Source organism: Hyla sarda, chromosome 8 (genome assembly GCF_029499605.1).
Source record: "Hyla sarda isolate aHylSar1 chromosome 8, aHylSar1.hap1, whole genome shotgun sequence".
NCBI lineage: Eukaryota > Metazoa > Chordata > Amphibia > Anura > Hylidae > Hyla > Hyla sarda.
Genome location: NC_079196.1, coordinates 14,354,795 through 14,364,411, shown reverse-complemented (window position 1 = coordinate 14,364,411; position 9,617 = coordinate 14,354,795). Strand labels below are relative to the sequence as shown.

The 9,617-nt window shown below is 47.8% G+C and overlaps 1 pseudogene; it reads right to left on the bottom strand.

Moving 5' to 3' along the window:
* Positions 1-647: 647 nt before the first annotated feature.
* LOC130290109 (U2 spliceosomal RNA) lies at positions 648-815 on the bottom strand (annotated as a pseudogene).
* Between the last annotated feature and the right edge of the window lie 8,802 nt (positions 816-9,617).

The window sequence follows — 9,617 nt, the reverse complement described above, 5'->3', positions numbered from 1 at the left end:
ACAAAAAAAAGTGCACAAAGGATGCGGTCTATCGCAAGCCCCTCTCCTACAGGAGAGAGGCCCCCAACAAACCTTACCTTTCACCTCTGCACCAAAAGGTACCTGCGAGGTTCCAGGTTCGATGTCCCTTTTTGACTAAGCTACTAAGGGACCACAAATGATCCCGGCATCCTCCTTGGCATTAGCCAAGGTATCTGCCCGCAGAGCCCATAATGGTCGGTACTCTGCCCATGCAGGAGGACCCGGGGTTTTTGCAGGGAGGTGCGGAACCTGATGGCCACACACACCTACCCTAGACCACCAGGAGGGACAGCCAGAAGGGCTACCGCATCCTAACAATCCTGTGGACACACAACACGCAAAAAGTGACACAGTGAACAAAAATAAATAAATAAGTGAATGTGCGCAGATATACTGCCCGGCCGGATCTATAAAAATGTCTCTGATCCTAGCCAGTAGGCCGGGAATCAAGAGGTGAGTGCCACAAGGTGAAGAGGTCATGGTGCCCGTGCTTCCACTCAGTGAGCCCATCCTCTCAGTGAGTTTCGGCACCTCGGGGTCACCACTCCCCGAGGCACTAAAGTACCTCGGCTCTAGACCCTCTCAGCCTCATGGCGAGACCCGGAGGGAACAGGTCACATTGGGGCAGCGGTTGAGCTGATTCCTCAGAATCAGCCCCGGAACGACCCGGTACACCTGCCCCCTCCATGCAGCACCCGTCCTCACCAGTCATACATTGATGGTGTCTGATCCACAGATAAAACTGATAAGAACAGATACTACACTTGATCTTTGCCAAAAGGCCGAGGAGCGATTTTGGACTTCTGCCAGGCCAGCAGGAGTCCAAAGTCTGTGCAAGACATGGGGGGAAATGTGCTCTGGACAAGTAGGGAGACACCTAGTGGCAGCTTTTTTTTTTCAAACAAAGTACATTAGAGAAATTTTTTATTTACCATAAGGAGCGCAATAGCAAAAATAAATTTTTATGACAGTGCACTTTTACCGTATTTTTCGCCGTATAAGACGCACTTTTTCTTCCCCAAAACTGGGGGGAAAAATTCGGTGCGTCTTATACGGCGAATACACCCCTATCGCGGCGGTCCCTGCGGCCATCAACGGCCGGGACCCGCAGCTAATACAGGACATCACCGATCGCGGTGATGCCCTGTATTAACCCTTCAGACGCGGCGATCAAAGCTGACCGCCGCGTCTGAAGGGAAAGTGACACTAACCCGGCTGTTCAGTCGGGCTGCTCGGGACCGCCGCGATTTCACCGCGGCGGTCCCGAACAGCCCGACAGAATAGCCGGGTTAGTGCTTACAGGACACCGGGGGGGACCTTACCTGCCTCCTCGGTGTCTTCTCCGTTCAGGGATCCCCTGTATGGCCGGCGCTCTCCTTCCTCGTCATCACGTCGTCGCGTACGTGCGTCGGCGTGCGTAAGGATGTGATGGCGGCGACGGAGAGCGAGGATACCCGGCCGGCAGCAGAGATGTTCCGGAGCGACGGGGACCACGGCGACAGCGATGGAGCGACATCCAGGGCAGCGGTGACGGGGACACGGAGCGGCGGGGACACGTGAGTATTACCTCCTATGCAGTGGTCTTCAATCTGCGGACCTCCAGATGTTGCAAAACTACAACTCCCAGCATGCCCGGACAGCCAACGGCTGTCCGGGCATGCTGGGAGTTGTAGTTTTGCAACATCTGGAGGTCCGCAGGTTGAAGACCACTATTGGGTTCAAAATCTTTATTTTTTTAGATTTTGCCCCTAAAAATTGGGTGCGTCTTATACGCCGGTGCGTCCTATAGGGCGAAAAATACGGTAAGTGTTTGGTTGTGCGTATTTTTTTACAGTCACGCAATGCATCGTGTGTATAGTCTATTGGTACTTGTCTACACCGGACAATTGTCCCTTAGGGCCTATGGACACTATGGAAATTCAGCAGGGAATTAACCTCAAAATTCCAAGACCCATGGGCTTTTCCAGGTGGATTTCGCCGAAAGAAGTTCCCATTGGAACCTCTGTAGTGTGCACAGAATCCCATTAAGATCAAAGAGATACTGCAGCAAATGGGATGTCCTTGGTGTGCATTGGCCCCTGGGCTATGTTCACAGGGCAGAAAATGTCTGCCAGGAAAAACACGGGCCTGTTCCGCCACTGCTAGGACCGCTCAGAAATGTACCATCTCACCAGACGGCAATGCATATCCGAGCGGAACCAGCAGAAACAACGGGGGAGATTTATCAAAACCTGACCAGAGGAACAGTTGCTGAGTTGCCCATAGCAACCAATCAGATCGCTTCAGAGGCCTTTTCAAAAATGAAAGCAGCGATCTGATTGGTTGCTATGGGCAACTCAGCAACTGTTCCTCTGGTCAGGATTTGATAAATCTCCCCCTTTGAACCTGTCTACCGTTAATACGGATGCTGCGGAGTTTCCGAGCATCCGTATTTCCTGGGGTTCCCGCTCAGGAATTCCGTCATGTGAACATAGCCTTAACTGTTCTGTTACTCTAAGGTTATGTTTACGCGCCCCTTTTTCTCTGCTCACTTTTAAGGTTTGAAAAAGCCTCTGATATTTTCTGAAGTTTTTGAGGCTGTTTTTTTTATTTATTTTTTTACCTTATTTTTTTTCCGTTTTTGGGACATTTTACTTGGCATAGATGCAGTCGCTATATGGGCAATAGTGTTGGGCTCGAATAGTAGCATTTCGAATTTTTTTTTGCGAATATCGCAAATTTGCCAATATTGTGAATATATTCGCTATATATTCGAAATTGCGAATACAGTCGTCCCTCAAGTTACAATATTAATTGGTTCTGGGACGACCATTGTATGTTGAAACCATTGTATGTTGAGACCAGAACTCTATGGAAACCTGGTAATTGGTTCTAAAGCCACCAAAATGTCATCCGAAAATAGGAAAAAGTGAGGATTAAAGAAAAATAAGTAGATAACTAATACAGATAAAGCAAATCCTTACATATAAAAGTAATAAAGAGCTGCTGGGAGCTGTAATCACTGTCTATGTCAGTGTTTCCCAAGCAGGGAGAACTCCAGCTGTTGCAAAACTACAACTCCCAGCATGCCCGGACAGCCGAAGGCTGTCCGGGCATGCAGGGAGTTGTAGTTTTGCAACAGCTGGGGGCACCCTGCTTGGGAAACACTGGTCTATGTAGAGGACGGCAGCTTCTTCAGGGTCCTGTACAGTACACGAAATGTCCTAAAAAAAAAGTAATGGAGTCGCCTTCACCTGGTGTCCAAAGGAGCAGGTAACCCTGGGACAGGTAAAGTGTACAGAACATGTAATACCTCTCTGTACTGTAGGGGGCGCTACCAGACACCAGTCAGTGCATACACTTCAGTAATACAGGTAAAGAGTACAGAACATGTAATACCTCCCTGTACTGTAAGGGGCGCTACCAGACACCAGTCAGTGCATATGCTTCAGTAATACAGGTAAAGAGTACAGAGCATGTAATACCTCACTGTACTGTAGGGGACGCTACCAGACACCAGTCAGTGCATACACTTCAGTAATACAGGTAAAGAGTACAGAACATGTAATACCTCCCTGTACTGTAGGGGGCGCTACCAGACATCAGTCAGTGCATACACTTCAGTAATACAGGTAAAGAGTACAGAACATGTAATACCTCCCTGTACTGTAGGGGGCGCTACCAGACATCAGTCAGTGCATACGCTTCAGTAATACAGGGGTTTTACCAGTGAATGCCCATTTTGCTTGGTGGGTTCTTCCAGCCATTGATATGATCTGGATTGTCCGTACATTGTATGTTGAGTCTGGTTTCAACTTACAATGGTCCAGAAAAGACCATTGTATGTTGAAACCATTGTATGTTGAGGCCATTGTAAGTTGAGGGATCACTGTACTTGCTTTTTTCCGCATATGCGCATATTCCTTCTTTTCACTTGTGGCCCAATTAGAATGATGCAAATACACTTGTCAGAGGTTATCAACAACATCCACAGCAACCAATAGGAAAGTTGCCCACCCCCTCACTGTTTTCTTCCTCGAATATGCGAATATAACGAATACGGGAAATTCGTGAATATAGGACGAATATTCGTCTATATATTCGCGAAATATCGCAAATTCGAATATGGGCAATGCCGTTCATCACTAATGGGCAACAGCAAAAAAGCTATAACCCAGAAAATTGCTATTTTAATTCAGGACATATTTTAATGGCCCAAAATAGGTGTTAAATTATGGCCATATTTGGGCACATAAAGGACATCCGTAACAATTATGGTCAAAAAAATGATTACGGGGTTCAATAAAAAGCTGTTTTTTCTATTCAATATAATAAAATCCATCCAAATTCCAAGGAATTTTTTTAAATTTTATGGCTCTTTTTGGTTGGTAAAAAGATATATAAAAAATCCAGGTTCGGAATGTATATTCACATGGCGGAAATTCCGTTGAATTCTGCAAAATTGAAAGACAGATTCATTCTTTTTTGAGGAATCTGGAAGGCGGAATTTCCACGGCAGAATTTCTTCAGCCAAAGGCTGTCAGGGCATGCTGGGAGTTGTAGTTTTGCAACAGCTGGAGGCACCCTGGTTGGGGAATACTGGACTAGGGCAAAATTTTACAACCAGGATGCCTCCTGATTTTAGCTTCCGGCTGCCGGGCATGCTGGGAGTTGTAGTTTTTAAACAGCAGGAGGCATCCTGGTTGGGGAATACTGGACTAGGGCAATGTTTCACAAACAGGGTGCCTCCAGCTTTAAGCCTCTGGCTGTCCGGGCATACTTGGTGTTGTAGTTTTGCAACAGCTGGAGGCTCTCTGGTTGGGGAATACTGGACTAGGGCAATGTTTTGCAACTCAGGTGCCTCCAGTCTTCAGCTGTCCAGGCATGCTGGGAGTTGTAGTTTTGCAACAGCTGGAGGTACCTTGGTTGGGGAACACTGGACTAAGGCAATATTTTGCAAGCCGGTGTCTCCAGCCTTTTTCCGATCCTCTGGTAGTGACGCCATGATGCCTGAATTTCCACAGAACAATTCTGAGCCCCCCCGTGTATCCCCCCCCCCCTCCTCCTCGGTGACTTACAGTCTTCTGAACAGAGGAGCGCTAACCTCCTCCCCGACTCCGCCACACGATGACGGCTAATTTTCTGGACTGTCTTTCAGAATGATAGTGTTTACTTTGAATATTTTCTATAGATTATCTGTCTTTGCGTTAAGCAGGGATATTAAAAGCAATTAAGCTCAGACACAAATGAATCGTTTTTTTTGCGGGGGCGACACGTCAGGCGGTTCCTGATATACACCAGGGTTTTTACCTGACGTGGATTTTTATCTTAATTATCGCGCAATTTTTTTTTTTTTTTTTTTTTTGCACTCTGCATATTTAATTCAATTTGCATGCATGGCGAACTCTTGTTAAAGGTAATATTACATGTGTCACTTGGCGGCGAGTAGAGATTTTATCACGAAGAAATGCATGAAAAAAAACCCTGGATCGCGGGCATCGCCGTAATAAGCAATATTGTGTCCTAATTAGAACAACACAAAGGAAGATTCATTGTCTCCGACTCATTGTGCTTCTCCGCCGCCGCTGCAGGAATTCTCAGTAGTAATATGTTCTGCACGACGCCGCTTTGTGATGTATTCATGTGACATTAACAACAAGGATGGCGCTCTAATGCTGGATGTTCGACGTGATTTTAATTCCATTCAAACCTAATTAACTCGAAGATTTCACATTTCGAGCCCTTTCTCGTCTTCGGTGGAGTTAGCGCCGTACAATTATAGGGACATAATAAGGGCTTATGAGCATCGCAGTTACCACGATACCAATACGTTAATGCAACCATTAAAGGGGTATCCCTGTTTTTTGTTTTTTTTGTGCTACAGGGGCTGTAAAGTTAGTGTAGTTCATAATATAGTGTCTGTACCTGTGTTTAACAGTGGTCCCGCAATTCTTCTGTGATTTTTGCCCCAAGGTTTATTTTTAACAACATACAAAATGAGGGTCGTCTCAGATTTTCCCAGGTTGCAGTGTCGCCTGAGACATTACATCACTAGACAGGTAATCAGCAGGAGCCTATCTTTGCTTAAAGGGGTACTCCTCCCCTAGACATCTTATCCCCTATCCAAAGGATAGGGGATAAGATGTCAGATCATCGGGGTCCCGCTGCATGGCGAGTTCGCTCTGCGCGTAATGACGGGCACTACAGGGGCTGGAGCATCGTTATGTCATGGCTCCGCCCCTCGTGACGTCACGGCCCACCCCCCTCAATACAAGTCTATGGGAGGGGGCGTGGCGCTCGTCACGTTCCCTGCCATAGACTTGCATTAAGAGGGCAGGCCGTGATGTCACGAGGGGCGGAGCTATGATGTCACGCTGCTCCATACCCTGTATCGCCCATCATTACGCACAGAGCGAACTCGCTCTGTGCAGTAAGGATAGCGGGATCCCCTTTGGATAGGGGATAAGATGTCTAGGGGTGGAGTACCCCTTTAAATGGGTTGAGCGACCGCTGGGTGGGAGGAAGATCATTCTGTTTTTGCAACAGCTGGAGACACCCTGCTCTGAAAACACTGGTTTATTGTATTGAAGGCAGCACAGGTGTGTTTTAAAGGGGTACTCCGCTGCCCTGCTTTCGGAGCTCCGCTCCCCAGCGTCCAGACGCTGGGGAGCGGAGCTCCGAAAGCAGGGCAACGGAGTACCCCTTTAATGGTTGGGGTGGTTGATGTGTGGGAGGGAGAAAAGTGACCTGACATTTACAAGCAAGGAATCATGGGATTTGTAGTTTAAGGGAACAAACTCCAACAGGAAATTCCCAAAAAGATAGCCTCAGCGTTATGGTAATCTCAACATAGCCATTTAGCCCCAAGACAAGCGCAGATCCTTCCTAAGCATGTCCATTACTGTCTGTCGGGTACGTACTAAAATCACCTTATGGTGGAGAACCCCTTTAATGTCCTTGGATCTATAGATTTCCAGTGTGACAGCAGCCTCCACACCCCACACCACCGGCAGCCATTGTGGAGCATCAGCTCCTTGATGACCTTATCGTCGTATACACATGTTCCTGCTCACGGGCCAATGAGGCTTGTCTGACAGAGGTGATAATGGTCTGATGGATTCATGTCATGTCATTACCACTCACATGTACCCCACATCCATTAGGATCTTGTCAATGTCCATCTGGATAGGGGCCCATTAATATACAATTAGGTAATAACCAGATATAAACCCTGTCAATGCCCAGGCAGACTGACAATGACACAGTGCCCTGTCATGTCCCGGGTTACTTATATTGATCCTAAATTGTCTATTCAGATAAAGAGTACCGTATATACTCGAGTATAAGCCGACCCGAATATAACCCAAGGCCCCTAATTTCACCCCAAAAACCCAGGAAAAGTTTTTGACTCGACTATAAGCCTAGGGTGGGAAATACATCATCTCCCCATGTCATCATCCAGATCCCCGTCATCATCCCCCCATGTCATCATCCAGACCCCTGTCATCATCCCCCCCATGTCATCATCCAGACCCCCGTCATCATCCCCCCCCCCCCTTCTTCATCACCGCCTGTCAATCCCTTCATCAGTGGTCTTCAACCTGCGGACCTCCAGATGTTACAAAATTACAACTCCCAGCATGCCCGGACAGCCATCGGCTGTCCGGGCATGCTGGGAGTTGTAGTCTTGAAACCTCTGGAGGTCCGCAGGTTGAAGACCACTGCAGCCTTCGTCATCATCCAGACCCCCTTCATCATCACCGCCTGTCAATCCCTTCATCAGTAGTGATGTCGCGAACATAACATTTTCGGTTCGCGAACCGTGAACGCGAACTTCCGCAAAAGTTTGCGAACCAGCGAACCGGGCAGGCAGGCGAATTTTAAAACCCACAGGGACTCTTTCTGGCCACAATAGTGATTTAAAAGTTGTTTCAAGGGGACCAACACCTGGACTGTGGCGTGCTGGAGGGGGATCCATGGCAAAACTGCCATGGAAAATTACATAGTTGATGCAGAGTCTGGTTTTAATCCATAATGGGCATAAATCACCTATTATTCCTAAAAGGTTTGGAATAATGTGCTTTAGCCCCCTTTAGGCAGCACATAGATTCCCCCATATTAGGCAGCACATAGTTAGAGCCCCCCTTTAGGCAGCACATAGTAAGATCTCCCCTTTAGGCAGCACATAGTAAGATCTCCCCTTTAGGCAGCACATAGATTCCCCCATGTTAGGCAGCACATAGTTAGAGGTTCCCTTTAGGCAGCACATAAGATTCCCCCAAATAAGTCACATAGTTAGAGCCCCCCTTTAGGCAGCACATAGACTCCCCCATGATAGGCAGCACATAGTTAGAGGTCCCCTTTAGGCAGCACATATAATTCCCCCATATTAGGCAGCACACAGTGGGATTTGAACCCAAGGCCCCAGCGCTGCAAGTCAGCAGTGCTAACCTGAGCCACCATGCTAGCTTTAGCATACATCTAATATCCACGGTTGCTAAAATGGACAGAGATGTCAGCAGAGAGTACCAGAAAAATTAGGAATGTACACATGGATGAAAAATTGGGTATTGTCGCAGCCGCAGCTGTAGCAGCGGCCAGAAAAATTGCAGCACCATAACAAGTGCAGCAGCAGAGGCCCGAAAAATTAGGCATGTACTCCTGGCGGGAAAATTTGGTTATTGTCGCAGCCGCAGCTATAGCAGCGGCCAGAAAAATATCTGTTCATTTCGCCAGGCAGAAAGTGCCCTAAACATTGCGGCTTGAACACTATTTGGTGGCGGATAAGTCACGTAAGTCATCCGGCATTCAGAGTTCAAATACAGCAGCGTGTGGACCATTTTTAGGCCAAGGCAGCTCATCTGATCAGGCCTTGTTCAGTCAAATGTATCACCCAGTGTCAGTCCCTTCGGGATCCATCCCTCATTCATCTTAAGAAAGGTGAGGTAATCCAGACTTTTTTGACCAAGGCGACTCCTCTTCTCAGTGACAATACCTCCTGCTGTACTGAAGGTCCTTTCTGACAGGACACTTGAAGCGGGACAGGCCAGAAGTTCGAGTGCAAATTGGGATAGCTCAGGCCACAGGTCAAGCCGACACACCCAGTAGTCAAGGGGTTCATCGCTCCTCAGAGTGTCGATATCTGCGGTTAAGGCCAGGTAGTCTGCTACCTGTCGGTCAAGTCGTTCTCTGATGGTGGACCCCGAAGGGCTGTGGCGATGCATAGGACATAAAAAGCTCTGCATGTCCTCCATCAACAGCATATCTGTACAGCTTCCTGTCCTTGCCGGCGTGTTCGTGGGAGTAGGAGGAGGATTACTTTCACCTCTTCCCCTGTTAGATCCCTGTTGTGCTGTGACATGACCCTTATACGCTGTGTAAAGCATACTTCTTAATTTATTTTGGACCTGCTGAATCCTTTCTGCCTTGCTGTAATGCGGTAACATGTCAGGCACTTTATGTTTATATCGGGGGTCGAGTAGCGTGGACACCCAGTACAGGTCGTTCTCCTTCATCCTTTTTATACGAGGGTCCCTCAACAGGCACGACAGCATGAAAGACCCCATTTGCACAAGGACGGATGCCGAGCTACTCATGTCCCCTTCCTCGTCCTCAGT